The 18,231-nt window shown below is 35.0% G+C and overlaps 1 protein-coding gene across 1 annotated transcript in view; it reads right to left on the bottom strand.

Annotated features, from left to right (window-relative positions):
* LOC127838009 (ribonuclease 3-like) overlaps window positions 1–18,231 on the bottom strand; it is a 521,860-nt gene that overhangs the window by 325,056 nt on the left and 178,573 nt on the right. The gene's annotated exons all lie outside the window — the stretch shown is intronic.

The raw sequence follows: 18,231 nt of genomic DNA, 5'->3' as shown, positions 1-18,231 counted from the left end.
AAACAACAGGAATTCTGACTGTATTTCAAATAGTGTTCATGCACGTATGGACACGGTTTTATTGTTTTGAGGATAAATGTTGCTTTTTACAATTGAAATTCTTGAAAACCAATACCATGATTTTTTAATAGTAGACAAATAACATAATCGTCAATTATTATATATACCGATTATATAAAAAGGATATACAAAGGTTGTGCTGATATATTGGATATGGTATCCGTCTAGTTAGAAGGTCCCGGTTTCCTCCACTGACACTGCGGGTGATTTCTAAAGATCTTCTCGGAAGACAACACGTATAGATTGTGTCCAGGAAACACACTCGATAGTATCTCAACAAGCATCAGACTTCTTGTGCAATCTAGCTTCAATAAATAGTTTCAATTAATAATTGTATGTGATATTTTATGAAAATCATGTCATTACAATGCCGGTAATCATTATGCGTAATTATCGAGTTTATATGTGGACATGTACCATTCCAATCTTTCTGGATGGTGCCCTATTTCAAATGCAACATAACTATGTGCTCCATAGAAATGATACTCATGATTGTTAAGCATGATGATGAATGATTAGTTCCGTTTTCGCTAGCAATTTCACTTCGAGTTCAATGACTTCGAACAAATTTCATTCTACTGTCTAACGGAACCTAATACTATAACACGGTCGATAATGTAACATCTTATAACACTGTGTTATCGAGCTAACTAATAATGTAAACATGTTTTAATACGCATGGGCGTAGCTGCTATTAGGCACAGCTGGCCCGGGCCTACAATTGTTTTTGAAGCATGAAACAATAAATAACTTCGAAAAACGCATTAAAATGTTTACCCTCGGGGGGGGGGGGGGGGGGGGTGAGGTGTTAGAAATCTCTATTTCATATTGACATAATCCTCAGACAATGTATTCTGGTCGTGTTCAAAGGACATATCTTCCAATTATCAACTCTACTTCTTTCTATGTGCATATATTCTAGCTGGCTTCTTTTCATGTGACTTGCTGTTACAAGTTTACATAGATCTACATGTAGATCTACTTGTCTCCCTTTCAACAATACAGTAAGTTGTAATCGATTATCGTTGGATTTTAAAGAAACATTTCGAATGATGTTTATGACTGCGGAAATTTAAAATGGAGCACTTGCCCCGTATCCCGATCCATTGACTGAATCCGGGTTGATTCGGTCCCTTGATGCCGAACAAAACCAAAAATTAATTCTCTGACATTGAGATAAAGCATTACAATATAAAAAAAAAGCAGGCCAAAGTCTTATATTTTCTTATCTTATTATTTGTCTAGATATAATTTAAATCTCACCACAGGCGTTATAGGATTAAAAATTTTTCCGGGGGAGGACCCCTGGACACTCCGTTTTTATGTATCATAACCGGGCCTACAGCTCAACAAATTCTAGCTGCGCCAACGATACGCACTTGCCTTTTTGAATTTCAATGCCTATGGGCGCGCTCATATTGAAAGGAGTCCAAAATGACGCTCATTAGACCAGGGGTTGATTTATCAAATAAATCGTTTGCTGATCTAGTGTATTATGTCATGCTGGTTTATGAAGTGTTTTATAGCGTGAGGCGAACGCTATTAATACCATTAACGTTAAACTTTAGTCATTAACCTGCTCTGTGTTGATCGAGTGATCACACTGACGGTAAGTTCATTAATAATTAGTAATCCTTCGCAGTCTTTTAAATATTTACTTATAATTTTATTGAGTTTGATTTCTATGACACAATACTGTAAATAAATATCGCGAAAATATTTGATCTTACATTAACAAATTTTGAAAGAAAGTTAAATGATTTAAAATCAAAAATGCAGAAACACTTTCAAAATTACATGTATTTCATTACGACTCTAACTTTCTACCATGTTATTAATTGTGTATGTGTTTCGACATATATTTTGAATTTGTAAATCTTAATCACAATCATGAAACAAGAATGCTTGGCATTTGTATCAATAGTCAAGTTTGGACATGCCTAAAATCCAAAACTGATTGGGGAATTCCAAGATTTTATTACGTTCTGTGCATTAGCCCAATAGCGTTAATGGAAGCAATATTGAGACTATATGGAATGTTTTGCGAATCTTTGGTTCTTATTATCACCAGATCATCCGAATTACACAGAACCGATGTTAATCTGTTGAGTTCGGGTTCTTTGTAAACGTGTTTGAATCTTCGGGCTTACAAGTTAGCTATCTTCCTGTTTAATTATATTTAATTGTTTGATTAAAATTATGTGTATACAGCGGTCTGAAATGGCAGAAGGAGGCACCGATCGTTCAATGTCAGAAACTGAAATGGTGCCAGGACACAGCAGTCTGTACAGTCGTCACTCTCTGGTAAGTCCGAAACTGAAAGCGTTCACAGAAACAGAAGCCTGAATGGTCGCCACTCTCGGGTTAGTCAGAAACAGAAAGCGTTCCAAGGCACAACATCCTTTAAAGTCTTGGGTATGTCAGGGACTGAAGACATTTCCAGAAAGAAGCCTGTACAGGCGTCATTTTCAGGTTATTCATGTATTGAAAACGTTCGCAGATACAGTTGCTTGTACAGTGGTAACCATCGGGTTAGACAGTGATTGAAAGCGTTCCCAAACAAACCAGCCTTTACAGGCGCTGCATGCGCGTAAGTAACAGACTAAAAGCGCCCCTAGATACAAAGGCCTTTACAGCCATCATTCTCGGGTTAGTCAGGGACTTTGTACAGGCGTCACGTTATAATACATTAGCTCATAGAAAATGCAACACATACAGTCGTCAATAATGGAAAGAAAGTGTCCCACATACATTAGCCCATACATTCATCTCACGGTTAAGTTAGGAACTGAAAGCGTTCCAATAAAACGCAGAATGTACAGAAGTCACTCTCGGAATATAAACGTTTGAAAGCGTTTCCAGGTCAAACAGAGACTGAAAGAGTTCTTACAGTTCACTGTACAGGACCCATTCACTGATATAGTTTGAAGACACAGCATGACTGTAAAGCAACATACGAGTTTAAAACACTGAAAACGTTTACAGATACAACATATATTTTTATAGACTGAAAGCATTCCAATACAAAGAAGCCTGTATAGTCGTCCCTCATTGGCACTCCAGAGACTGAAAGCGTTCCCAGATACATCAGCCTCAAATTCATAACTCACATGATAGTCAGACTCTGAATGTGTTCCTAGATACAGCAGTTTGTACAATCAGTATGTACAGTCGGCACACACAGGCCAATCGGCGAGTTAAACTAATCCTTGACTAAGCAGTCTGTGCGATCGTTACACTTAGGTAAGTATAAGACCGAAAACTTTCTCAGAGAAAGAAGCCTGCACCGCCCTCACTCGCGTATATATCAGACAGAGACATAGAGCGTCCCTGACATCGCAGCAAATGCAGTTGTCACGAAGGGGTTTGCCATAGACTTCAAGCGTTTCAAAAACAACATCCTGTACAGTAAACACTCTCAGGAAAGTAAGAGTAGGAGAGCATTCCAAGACACGGCAGCTCGTACAGGCGTCGTTCTCAGGTAAGTCACAGACGTAGAATGTTCCCAAACACAGCAGCTTCGAGCTTGTACAGACGTCACTCTTAAGAAAGTCAGAAACTTAGAGCACAACCAAACACATAAGTACATGTAAGTATGCAGAGAATGTGTGTATCCATTGTAACAGTTCTGCATTTCTCATGCAAAACTCTTACATGGTAACAAACCAATGAACTAATTGCTTGGATTCTCGTTTAAAGTATTGATTATGTTACTGCTTGGATTAATTGCTATTGCACGAATGTAAAGACTCCAATGGTTTATTTATGCATAGATGCACCACAATACCTGTTATTGTTATCTTAATCCATGTTAAGAAGTCCGCTATGGATATTCAGCCGTTGACAATACTTTTTGTTTGCAAGAAATGATTACAAAAATGTCTAACCAATAAATGAGGCCGGTTTTAATGTTTATACGTAGATTTAAAAAAGCCTTTGATAAAATTAATCACATTGAATTATTTCAATGTCTCGAAAGAAAGGGGCTAGATGGCAATTTCCTCTACATTTTAAAAGCATTGTCGTATAACTTGTAGTCATGTGTCAAGATCAATTACCCAGGATGATGGGACAATGACTTCTTTTTCATATATAACAGAGTTTTTCCCTTGCAACATTGGTGCCAGACAGGGTGACAAAACAAGTTGTACTATCGTCGATTTATTTATTGATGAATTATCCGCCCAAAAATGTGGATCTGGTATTTTTATTTATGCCCAAATACCTGATATATTTTGTTTAATATTTGAAGATGATAAAACAATCCAAGCAGACACTGTTCAATAGTTTTGACAACAATTCAATGTAACTATACATATTTAAAAAATTACTGTAATGAAAGTCCATTTAAATAAAACCGAAATCGTCACGTTTCGTGAAGGTAGTGTCATAAAAAAATGCGAACTTAAGTATTATAAAGAACGACTAGATAACACAACATTTAATAACAACTACAACGGGCACATGTTTACCCTTTCTCATCGAGGTCAGAAGCTCTGAACAAGTTATCCATACAAGCACAGACAGCTATATTTTCAATGTATATGTATCAAATTTCATATGGTTACTTTACCCCAATGAATATGTGTAAAACATTAGACTCCATGATAGCAACCATATTGTGTTATGGCTCTCAGGTCTGGGGCTATGAATTTACTGTCTAAGGTATTAGTGTAATTTGCTGGAAATGCCCAGTAATCGTTATCCTAGAATTGTTACTTAATGCTCGTATCATTATACCATATCGGAAAGGACTGTTGGATCACTTAAATAAAAAATATTATGTTTACGTACGCATTCGTTTATGCTTGGATAAATGAAGAATTAGGCGATAACGCCTTTTTATTAATATATTTAAACAATGTAGTATTGACTGTCATACACAAAATTGGCACGACTTAATATAAAATTCAAGTCGATGTTATCATAATAAATGCTTTAAAACGTATCTAGATTCCGAGAGATACCTTTCCCTGAATATCCGAACAAACTTTAAATATACGTTAGCAAACTTTCGCAGTGGTAACCATCAACACAAGGTTGAACTGAGTAGACATTCAGACTAACCATTTGAATCGCGATTATGTACACATTGTTCAAATTGAGACATCAAAATAATTGATTACACGCATCTTTTTCATTGTGATAGGTATCGTGATATAAGAAATGTATTTTTTATCTTTGTGGTACTTATCTTGAGAAACATTAATCGAGTTTTACAACATTATGTCTTTGAATAATGACAATACTATTAGGACATTGACATGTTACCACTTTAAACATGTTACCTATTCCATCTTTTACATACGATGCGCACTTGAGAAGTTAAATATTACATTTACAGAAACATGTGATAAAACTTTGAAATTGTATTATAGTGTCTTATTGTGTTCTTTATTATGGGCCGGTTGCCATGATTTACTAAACAAACTGTTATGTTCTGTCCATAAGTAAGAATACAATGGGTTGCAAAATGTTACAATTGTTTTATGTTAAGGAACCTAACAAGGGAGAGCTGATTGTAAGCACTGTAATGTTTAATACTGAAAATGTATATTTATTGATGTAATGTATTGTTTTTCTGTACGTTTAAAGTGATTCTGAGAACAAATTTCACATTTTTATTTATCGAATTTCACCTAATTAGCTTGTTCAAATTTACTTTAATGACGTGCGGAACTGTAACTTGTATTCATTAAAGTGATATTATGGGCATTTTTCACTGTTGAATTGAGCTGAAAGAAATTAACAGGTCAAAAGAATTAGTTTAAATGTGGTTACTGACCAATTATCTACAACTCATCTTGCTTCCAGTTGTTTGTAAAAAGCATATATCATTTTCGATATTTTACATGAATCACCCAGTCCTCTAAGCCGAAATGATCCGTAAAACAAAATTGTATCTTTGTGTAGTATGAACGAATCTGCATGAAAACTACATTTAGACTCACGTCGTACATCGAATCATTGCTGTCGTCAGTTGTCAAAACGAAAGTACGCTTGATATTCAAATGGATTATTTTTCTCTTTCCGGGATAGTGTTTTATATATAATGATGCTGCATTAACAAATAATAGTGTATATGAAGTGAAACCACCAAAAATAAACAACGGTTGCGATAGACACTTATATACTATTAGATGCCCATAATATCACTTTAATATAGAACCTTCGAGAATTACTTTTTTAGTGTACTGTCTATTGTGCTCCACGTATATACCATAGTTAGATTTATGATGCAGAATATACTATCAAGATTCCCACGGAATTACGTTTCAAACGGACACTATAAAAATCGGGTGTATTTTACTTTGAGGCTAATTGGATCTTACTAGTTTCTATACTACAATACATGACAGTTTAAGTATAAAAAAGTCATTTTTATACATTATTAGTGTCTATACTACACTTAGATGAGTGTTAAAGATACAAATATAAACTAAAAAAAATGTAATATTACTATCCATACTACAAGTGTGTGTCTGAGTGTCTATCAACACAGATAATGTGAGTGAATTTTATCACACAGACTGTTTTTATTTGTGCGCGTGCTATTTTTTGTATGTATTATGTAGTAATTCAACATTCAGTTACATCGTATATCAGAAGTTACTGCACTTTATTTGTTAATTAATAAAAAACGAACACTTATCTGATCTAATATTTCACTCAAATTACGAAAGGTGTATATTTTATCCGTTTATAGTTCAAATAAAATTATATACGAATCTTTAACTGACAGTAAGAATGTGTTATTTTGTTTTCAGAATTATGTTGAAAGTGTGTCTGTGGAGACCAGTACTATAATGACCCGCCTGGGGTACGGCGAGGAGATCAGACGTTGGCGGATTGAGAAGTACAGGGAGAATGATAGGCTGTGTAATTCAGGAATACGTGGATTTACTAGAATCACATCTGGCAGCAAGGCAGAGGGACTGACCTGTCGGTTAGAAAGCGATTCGGACTATTTAGCCGTTATGAACAATATCCTATGTTTCGAAACTGGTATCAATCTTCACACCATACCAGACAATATTGAAGTGTACCGGATGGACACATGTATATATCCCGGATACTGTAAACTGTTTCGAGAGAGACAAACGCCTAGCTATTGCAAAGAAATCGACAATGCTCTTTGTGATAATGGCAAGGGAGACGTTCTATTAGGTAGTGGCTTATTATTAGATGACGTTTCGACACTAAAAATAATATATGTAGCAGATGATGGCGGCATTCTGCAGCATGAACGTGCGGGGCCGTCGATTCCGATGACAATGTGTAGTGTACTTCATACGGACTTCGTATCTGCACTACGTTGTCACTGCCCAGCATCCTCCAAAGATGGGCTGCCAGACACCGTCATTGGCCATCACCAGACATAGTTCAGAAAGTCGTATCATTAGGAGCCTATCTAACCCCGACAGGATTTAAGGAAAGTGAGAACAAGCACATGGAATGGAGGATTTGTTTTAACACTGGTGAGGTTGAACTGGTGAACAACCTTAATGACACACACACGAAAGTGTATGTTTTGCTTAAAATGATCCTCAAAAACGTTCTAAGGCCTCGTAAGAAAGAAATAACATCCTATGTGATGAAAAATATAGTACTATGGCAAGCTGAGAACAATCCCCAGAACAAGTTCAATGCACGGAGTTTGTTTCACTGGTTGCACGACGGACTGAAAGAACTTAAAACTGCTATTGTCACACAACAATTGTCATATTACATGATTCCGGAAAGAAATTTAAAGGCAGCCAGTGATTTGCATGCCAAGCAGCAAAGTAAATGGGTAGCAGATATCACGGACATGATGGCGGAAGGTCCACGGGTGATTCTGAGATTGCCGAAGATACGACAGGCAATCATTGCGTCCCCAGAACCGATGTTGTGGTTCAGCAAGATGAGGATGGTGTTGGAGATGCTTTGGCTGGAGAGATTGAACAGATTTTTGTCTTGTGGATATTGGATGGTCGGTGAGTCTGATGATATCCTGGAGCTGATAAATATACTCAAGGTAGAGCTACTGAGGGAGGTGGAACTTCGGATGCTCCTGGAAGGCTCTGCTGTTAATGGTCTTAATGATATTTACAATAGAATCATGATGAAATAATGCATAAAAGTGCAAGAAATGATGGCGCTAGTGGAGATTATCAGAGACATGCAATGTAGAGCTGAGATAGAGTTGTTGTTTGACTCCGGTATTATCATCCAGGAGATAAGGAGTCAAATTAGCGCTGTAGCGAGAGTGGTCATTCAACGGATGTTAATGACAGGCAGCGTTGTTATTCGATGTTATCATGGATTGAAGAAATATATATCATTATCTTTTATCACATGCCATACCCTGTTTACCATGTAATATAACCAATACAAATATTTTTTTATCTTTAATATGAGTAATATACTTTTTAAGCGTTTTCAACGGCTTATTTTCGTTTGATTGACCAATCGAATTTTGTTATTTTTCTGAGATGACGTTGCAACGTCAAATGACGTCACGAAAAACATTCGGGATTGATCATTATGTTTGCGTAAATATTTATTTAATTTGCTCATTTAAAAGCATGTGACAAAAATATCTGGCACGAGTTGTCATATCATACCATATTTTATTAAACTCGTCCAGGAAATTCACTAGCAAAATTCATGAACTTGTTTAATAAAATATGGTATAATATGACAACTCGTGCCAGAAATTATATATGTCATTTAATCTGTTATTTTATTGATTGTACCTATGTGTGTTCATGTTGGGCTGATTACTGACATTAATAAATACATATATACGACATTTTTCTTAATAACAATTTCATGAAAATCTAATGAAAATAAATGTTCGAATTGTGATTGCAGTATTTAATTTTATAACGGATACAATGCACATTTTGAACTATTTCCCAGTTCCCACATGAATGATGATACTATGCTAAGTCTTAACTCCTAAATGCACCTGCAAAACGGCTAATTTAATTTGCATACAAAACTAACATTGATTTATAAGCTCTGTCTGAAATGGAATCAGTGTGTATCACGCTTTACTTGGTAGCTTGTGATTTTGTGTGTGTAAATTTTTGTTTTAAAATATAAATTTGACAATACGAAATCTTTCTTCATACAGGATTTAGTAACCTTGGCCCTACGCTTAGACTGTATGCAAATCATAGGCCGTACATCAATTCACGAATCAACATCGTCGTTTGACCTTAAATTAGTGCAATACTTATAATTAACTGATATTTTTACATATGTATACACACTGTCGGCATAAACATGATATATTTCGCACACAAAATGATTGAAATGAAGTTCGATGATGCGCTAAAGTTCGAGTTTTAAATATAATCATGACACAGCGTCTTTTTTCTAGGGCGGCAGTAACTGTCTTTTTTTAAAACAGAAGTTCTAACATCTGATTGTCTTTTGCAACAGTTGTTTGACCAAAGCAAACGAATGAATTATGAGACGGAAATCACCTCGTGAATTTTGGAAATTATTCATGCGAAAACCTTCATCACAAATCTCAGAGACGATAACGTTAAACGAATTTCATTATAATTTCAGTACATTAGCCGACAAAAGTAGTTCAAATTTAAATTCGATTGACGCAGACTCTTTCTTAAATTAATTTGACAAAAGGCAAAACACACAACCGTTGTACCCCAAATTAGATAATCCTATATCGATAGAAGAAATAATTAAGGCAACAAAACGATTAAAACACAATAAAGCGCACGCGCAGGGCAATATAATGTATCAATACTTTACAGAAACAATACATGTGATTTCAAAGCCGTTAGAAATATTACTTAATTACAAAATGGATAAAAAGTGTTTTCCACGCAGGGCGTTCGGTGTTATCATACCAATATATAAACGTGGCGACATTACTGTCCCAAATAACTATCGGGGGAATTACGTTAATTAGTTGTTTTGCCAAACTGTTTACAAGTATATTAAATGAACGCCTTAAACAATGGGCGGAAACAAATAATATTTTAACGGATGCGCAATTCGGCTTTAAGCCAAACTCCAGCACAGTAGATGCAATATTTATTCTTAATGCCCTCATAGAAAGACAGTTGCAGAATATATAAAAACTATATTGTTGTTATATTGACTACCGGAAAGCATATGACGTCATCATTCGCGGTCAATTATGGAGTAAAATAATTAATCTGGGCATCGACGGAAACCTATTGACCTTTATTCGTTCCATGTACAATATTCAATAGTAACGTTGGTCTATTTCAGGGGGAGATAACCTCGCCCATATTCTTTTCACTCTTTATTAATGACATCGAAATAAGTCTGCAGAATGGAATAAACTTCGGCATGACTTTAGATCAAATATCTATCTATCTCTTAATATTCGCTGACGACGCGGTTTTATTTTTTGAAACACAAGAGGGTCTTCAAGAGTCATTATACTATTTAGAAACCTACTGCAATAAGTGGAATTTAACAATTAACATTGAAAAAATCGAGGTCATGGTATCCCGAAAAGATTGTTCAATCAGTAAAGCATTGAAATGGACTTTTAAAGGTCAAGACCTAGAAATTGTGAACAATTTTAATTACATTGGAATTGTTATGTCAAGTGGTGGATCGTTCGTGTCCGTAACAAATACACTATATGGCAAAGCAATAAAAGCAATCCATTCTTTGTTCAACCTAACAAAAGATATGAACGTACCCATAACTATCATGTTTTATTTATTTGACGCATATGTATCATCCATTTTAAACTATAACTGCGAAGTTTGGGGATCCATCAAAGCGGAAAATATTGAACGCGTTCACCGTAAATTCTGTCAAAGACTATTGAACGTTAAAATGTCAACAAATTCACTATCGCTATATGCCGAAGTTGGTCGATTTCCCTTGCATATCGACAGATACGTCAGGATGGTTAATTTTTTTTTTAATTACATACTGTGAAACAGGAAAATTGTATTCTTAAACAAGTTGTAGTTTTACAGAGATATTGTTGAAAATAAAAATCATATAAACATAATTGCTAAATTACGTTTGTCGTCTCACAAATTATCTATAGAAACGGGCAGACACCAGAATATTGACAGAGATCAACGCAAATGTATATTATGTAACCTAAATGACATCGAGGATGAATTTCACTCTGTTCTTAAATGTCCTTATTATAATGATGTTAGGAATGCATTTGTTCCGAAATATTATAGAATACGGCCAAATATGTTCAAGTTTATTAAACTACTTAATAGTTCAAACAAAACTGTATTAAGAAAACTAGCCATGTTTAGTTTAAAATGCTATAAATAAGAGAAAATGTCAGATATATGTAGTGTTAAATAGTAATACATTTTTTCAAAGAAAATAAGGTCATAATTATGTCATTATTACTATATTTGTAAAACTATACGCATTACTTTGTGTGATCACTATATATTAACACCATCCATGTGCCATTCTCACGAAACATGTTCACGAAATATGTTAATTTCGTGTTTATTTAGATTATCTGTTCTTTAAAATGATGTGTGTTTTTGTGTGTACTTCAACGCATACTGTTTGTTATTTATGTGTATGTTAACGACGATGAGCTTCACATGCTCAAGTAAAAAAACTATTCTGTTCTGTTCTGTTCTGTTTGCTACTTAAAAGTCGTGAGCTATTTCTTGTTCTAGTGGTAATACTCTGGCGTCAGCACTCAGGGGTCGCATGTTTTATCCCTCGCTCAACCTTAACCTACAAAGTCTTCTTGTGCTCGCCAGAAGGCATGATACCGAGGTATAGTGAACAAGGTGCTTTACACCGGGCACTAAAACGAACCATAGTCGTATCATCTCTACAATGGGACGTATTCTGATCTTGCACTACGCACAGCACCGAATAAAGATGTTTTCTGAAGGGGTGGCAACATGAGAGAATCCCGTTGCTTTTGATAAAAATCTACTAGACACGTGTCGGTACTGTGGCACAAGTGACATGTTCTTATCTTTGTATTTCCTCCGACTTAGTAATTTATTCCCGCGACTTATCAAATCGTGCGAGTAAATAATAAAAATGATTTACTGACTCTTTTTCACGAGTTACTTATACGTGTGAACGAGTTACTAAGTAGTTAGAAAGAGTCACTTAGATGTTGTAACGACATAAAAATTCTATACAAATTAAAAACAATTATCATCGAACGTCTTCCACTACTTTGCAACTTGATTTGGAAAAATGAAGTTTTTGTGAAATGGTTAACTATTACAATCTACCTTACTTTTTTATGACAAAATTCAATAATGTTTTCGCGTTAACACCCTTCGCCCTCAATGTGATGTCATTAAGCCACCATCTGTAATGTAATGTACTTTTTTCATTATATAATCCTTAAAGCTTAAGATTTTTCACCAGAACAACAATTTTCAAAGCTTGAAAGAAGTTAAGTGTGATAAATTTTCCTTCCAAACTCTTTTAATTAAGACGTATAAAACAATTTCAATTTTGCTAGAAAGTTTTCATTATCTTCCCATGCTCTTAACCTTAACGTCATATGTGTTTAACATTTGTGTATGGGAACGTTTTCTTTTATTATACCCATACTATATGGTCGATATTAACGACGTTCACGCATCATTCACCTATCTCCCAGCAGAGGTATCTTCCCATGCTCTCTCACAGTATGAATGTATTCAAACCGTCGTGCAAGAGATTGATCATTCACCCGAATGTATTAGTTTATCCGTCGGGATCAGGAAGACGATTCATTTGCATCTATCTTACTGATTATTCCGAAAAAAGTCGATGTTTCACGATTGGAAGATTATAGTTGTGCAATGTGACGCGATGCTAATAATAGAATGTACGTAAATGATTATATAGCCATGGCCTCTACACTAAGTGATCACGCTGCCAGTAAAAGATCATTCGTAAACAGTAATACTTCGCAATCGTGTTTATGTTCACTTAATAAAGTTTGTTTCCCATGACACATTCTTTATCGCGAAAATATTTACATGTATACATATATAAATATATACATATTTATCGAAAATTATAAAATTATTTTGAAATCGAAAGTGAAGAAACGCTTTCATATTTACTAGTATTTAAGTCAATGGTATCTTTCCAATGTCTACTTAAATTTGCATGTGTTTTCCCATACATGTTTTAGTTGTTGATTTTGTAAATCTGTATATCGTAATCATGCAACAAGAATGCTTCGCGTGTGTATTAATATTCAAGTTTGGACAGGCACAAAGTTAAAGGCTACAAAATTGAAAAGTGAATTAAGGTACGCACCCGTAATGATTTCCCGCGAATTCTTCGAAGATTGAAGAGCCTTTTTACCTGTTTACTTATGGATATCTAATTTAAGGAGATGCTTATGTGCAATTGTCTTGGTCGAGAGGTTAAGGCGATAGAAATATTTTGGGATCTTCCCGCGAAGGTTCGATTCCTGCCGACATCACAAACTTTTTGCGACGCGTTTTATTTCTTTTCTAACGTAATTTGATTTAATATAGCATATAAGCTATGTTTATTGTTAAATATGTTGCAATTGTAATGCACATTCTTCAATTTTTAGAATGAAAACAACGTTATGGCTAAATTGGGTGATTTACTGCTGAAAATACGAATCATGCATGTTGCATTTTTATTTTTATTTAAAAAAGTAAACGGTAAATCTGTCTATTTCTTGGTATTTTTGCTGTATATAGTGTATCTATAGAAACTAAGTTTAAATATTACTTAAATGGTACTATTTTGAATTCTATGACACTTTGATTTTAACCAACCCAATTTCTACTTTGCTTACACCACTTACATTTCATGGCGTATTTTGATATATAACAAGTTATAAAAACTAAATGTCTGTAAAAGAATACTTATTTCATCTTGTTAAAACTTTCAACACCTTTACTGCATCTGTACACACCAACTGCATGCCCATATTTGGAAATGTGGATGAATTATGGAACTTTCATATACCCAAGGGGTGCAAATAAACTTGACAAAAGCCGAGCGTGGGGGTGGATTTGAAAGAAATCAGTATATTTTTTTTGAAGCATTGAAAGCCTACCTAAACATGTGCATGTAGTTCAATGAAATGATGCTGATGAAGAAAATAATACATTAGATTATATTTAGAAAGGTGCCCATTACGGGTACGCTACATTAAAAGCACTAATAAGACCACATCGACTGATTCGAAAACCATTCGATCTTATTATAGATCACCAAAATTACGCAGGACCGATGGTAATTTGTTGGTTTGGGGTCGGAATAATCTCTTACGATTTTGAGTCTTCGGACTAAAATTGTAATTTAAATGTTTGAATACAATTATGTGCAGGCAGTCGAGTAAAAATTGCAGATGGAGGGGCCGATCGTTCGATGTCAGAAACTGAAAATGTTTACGGAAACAGCAGCATGCACAGTCGTCACTCTCGGGTAAGTCAGAGACTAAACGCGGTCCCAAACACAGCAGCAAGTAACGTCGTAATCTCGGTTAAGTCAGTGACCTGAAGCGGTCCCAGACACATCAGCCTGTAACGTCGTAACTCTCGGTTAAGTATTTGTAGATGAAGTTTTGACACTTCCACTTAGATATCAACAAGATAACGTCGGGGTGCAACATGTACGCGCGAGGCCGTCGATTCCGACGCCATTTCAAGACATACTTCATACGGACAACGTACCCTCACTACGCTGTCACTGCCCCAACATTCTCAACAGATGGGCTGCAAGACCACGTCATTGGCCGTCTACAGTAATAGTTCAGAAAGTCGTATTATTAGGAGCCAATCTAACTCCGGTAGGATTTAAGAAAGTGAATACAAACACATGGAGTGGAGGATTTGTTTCAACACCGGTGAGACAGAGCTTGTATACAACCTTAATGACACACAAGCAAAAGTGTATTTCTTAAAATGATCCTCAAAATAGTTATACAGCCTTTTTAAACAGAAAAAACATCTTATGTGATGAAAACTTATGTACAATGGCAAGCTGAGAATAACACACAAAACGAATTTAATGCACGGAGTTTGTTTGATTGTCTGTATGACGGACTAAGTGAACTTACAACTGCTATTGTCACAAAACAACTGCCATATTACATGATTCCGGAAAGAAATTTAATGGCAGCCAGTGGTTTGCAGGCCAAGCAGCAAAGTAAATGGATATCAGATATCACGGACATGATGGCGGACGGTCCGTGGGCGATACTGAGATTGCCGAAGATACGATAGGCCATCATCGCGTCCCCATAGCCGATGTTGTGGTTCAGCAAGAGAAGGATAGTGCTGGAGATGCTAGGCCTGGAGATGAGGAACAGAGTCGTACAATGTCGCAATGAGAACGGAGAGGTGGACGAGTCTGATGCTATCCTACAGGAGATGTCACGACTTCAGGAAGTGATACTAATGGATATGAGACAACGGATGCTCGTACTAGGATGTGCTGCTGATTATTCTTTAGCTTTTCTACATAGAATATTAATGTAAACATGCATTAAAGTTAAAGAACAGGATCGGGCTTAATAAAATGGATAACTCGGATAAGGAGACGCATGAGCGAGGTTATGAGAGGCCCTTCAACGGAATATGTCTGATATCTATAACAGAATGTTGATGCAATAATTCATTGAAGTAATGTATATTATTCAATCCTACATGTATCAATTGATTGAACGTATGTATATCCTATCAATCCTCTATTGTGTGCTGATTAATGTAATTAAGAAATAAGTTGTAGTAATACAACCACTTTTTCGGTATTTTATTTCAATATGGATATATTACACTCATTTTGAACTCATTCTCCCATTTTTAATGATATTATGCGATTTTACACAGAAAATATGTCAACATGTGTAGGTCTAACTTACACAAATATATGACTCATACATTTTCAAAGACAAAATACTGTTTATTTAATTCTTCGATAAACATCTTCTATCTACGTATTGATATTTTACCTGAGGAAAGAATGAACGAAAATGAACATACAATTCCATGTGGTTAACTAGAAATGGAAGAAGAAACACGAAACTTTCGATAAACATACTGGATGGAATAAATAAAAATGACACACAACTATAAACGAAGACTGAATGCCGAAAGTTTACTGCAAATTTTACTATCTAATGGTTTTATCGATATAATAAACATCTTGGGCGCTAGTCTACAACACACAGTCTTAATCAGCAAAACTAAAAAAAAAACACCACAAAACACGACACATAAATATAAAATAATACTGAAGTTCACTGCAAGGTGTACTATTTATTCGTTATATCTATAACACACAGTTTTATTCTGCGGAAATAACTAAACACATGCATATACAATGAAAAGAAATGGTTCAACGTTGGCAAAATAAAAAACAACAACAAACACGCATAGATTCGACAAAATGGAATAAAATTTCAACAAGCACAATAACGCTGCTAATGTTCCAAATATTCGCTTGTTTATTCGATTATCATCAATCGACATCGAAATAATAAAACAAGGCGTTGACAACGCTTTTTATCAATGTATAAGCAAAACAGTGTCATAAAAATAGTGTTTAAACTACCCATGAACCTCAAAAGCCTTCCTGGTGTAGTGGTACAATGGTAGCTTTCAAGAAATCTCAGGTTCGAGCTCCACAGAAGGCACATTTTCAATATCATTCTCCTTATTATTGCAATTATTATAATATTCAAAACATTACAGTTTTGTAAGTAAATTATTTTATTACATTGTTTTTAATACGACCATGTGTGAACAAGTTCTTTTAATGTTAATAGTGGAATTGAAAAGATTTTAACAATACATTTGTCAACGTCCTTCTTGTGTTCTATACTTATACCTTACAATATCGGTTACAACTTATAACTTGCTATCATATGTTTTCAATCTCGTTGGCAGATACAGAGAACAGACCAGGTTTAACCATCGCAAGTAGTTAGCTGTTGCCATAGTAACCCGTTACATGTATTTCTTATGTTTGGTTTTTGAATGGAGAAATCTCGCAAGGAATTTTCGTTTTGAGTGACATCTTAAATGCATTGATGTAGTTCGCAATTGGTCAAACACATACATTTATTGGGTGAAACAACATTATTAAACATTAGTATAAAGCAATTGGCTCCGTACCAAAATTGAAGGACCACGTGTTATAATAAGGTTCCCTCCCGATGGAGAAGCTGAAACTTAAAATTATTATCTGCATACAAAACTATTAAGTGTTTTAGATGAATCTTTTCTTTAAATTCTGACATGATGTTTAAAAAATGTTGGCAAATTCAATGCTAACTAAGATATTGACTAAGCCTTACTCATGGATTCCATGTTTTTGTGTGGTTAATGAAATGTTGTAAGTGGTAATTCTGATGTTGTTCAGAGATTCATTCATTCGTGCTCTATGAAAAGAGGGTTTAATGCATGTGCATAAAGTGTCATCCCAGATTAGCCTGTGCAGTCCGCACAGGCTAATCAGGGACAACACTTTCCGCTAGTATGGTATTTTTAGTTTCAATTAAGGTCTCTTCTAAGCAAAAATTCCAGTTTAGGCGGACAGTGCCATCTTTGATAGGCCTGTGTGGACTGCACAGGCTAATCTGGGAAGACACTCTACGTACATGCATTAAACTCCCTTTTTACAGACCTTGTCTCATTTATTTAAATTTCCTACATAGGTAACAAATCGTATGTGATACATGTGCTTTAAGTTACTTTACCGATACATTTAACTTATTTAATCATAACCTTTAGTTACAACCTATTACTTTCACAAATGCGACTTCAAGGGGCGTGTTTTTTTAATGTGACCTGTTCACAGTTATTTAAAATGATGATGTGTAATAGATTCAAATAAGAATGTATGCATTCTGTTTAAAAATCGAAATAATGCTCTTGAATAAGAAAAATGTGAAATATAGGTTAATTACGGATATTCTTCATTCGATATCGGTGACGTTTTTCCGCGACAATTTGGAAAACAGGTAGATTATTAACAAAGCAGTCATGTTTCGCAGTTCAACTTGAAAGGATACGGGTTCGAGTCCCGAGGACGGTAATATATTTTATTCAACTTTTCAACTTTCTTTCTTGCTAATATAAATAGTTAAAACTATTTAAACTTTCATGATTTGTTAGTACACATATTTAATGACATTGTTAATAAATACAAAAAATATTTAAACACGTC

The sequence above is a fragment of the Dreissena polymorpha genome, chromosome 7 (assembly GCF_020536995.1).
Source record: "Dreissena polymorpha isolate Duluth1 chromosome 7, UMN_Dpol_1.0, whole genome shotgun sequence".
Classification (NCBI taxonomy): Eukaryota; Metazoa; Mollusca; class Bivalvia; order Myida; family Dreissenidae; genus Dreissena; species Dreissena polymorpha.
Note: the sequence above shows the minus strand (reverse complement) of the source record. Positions and strands in the feature narration are given on the sequence as shown.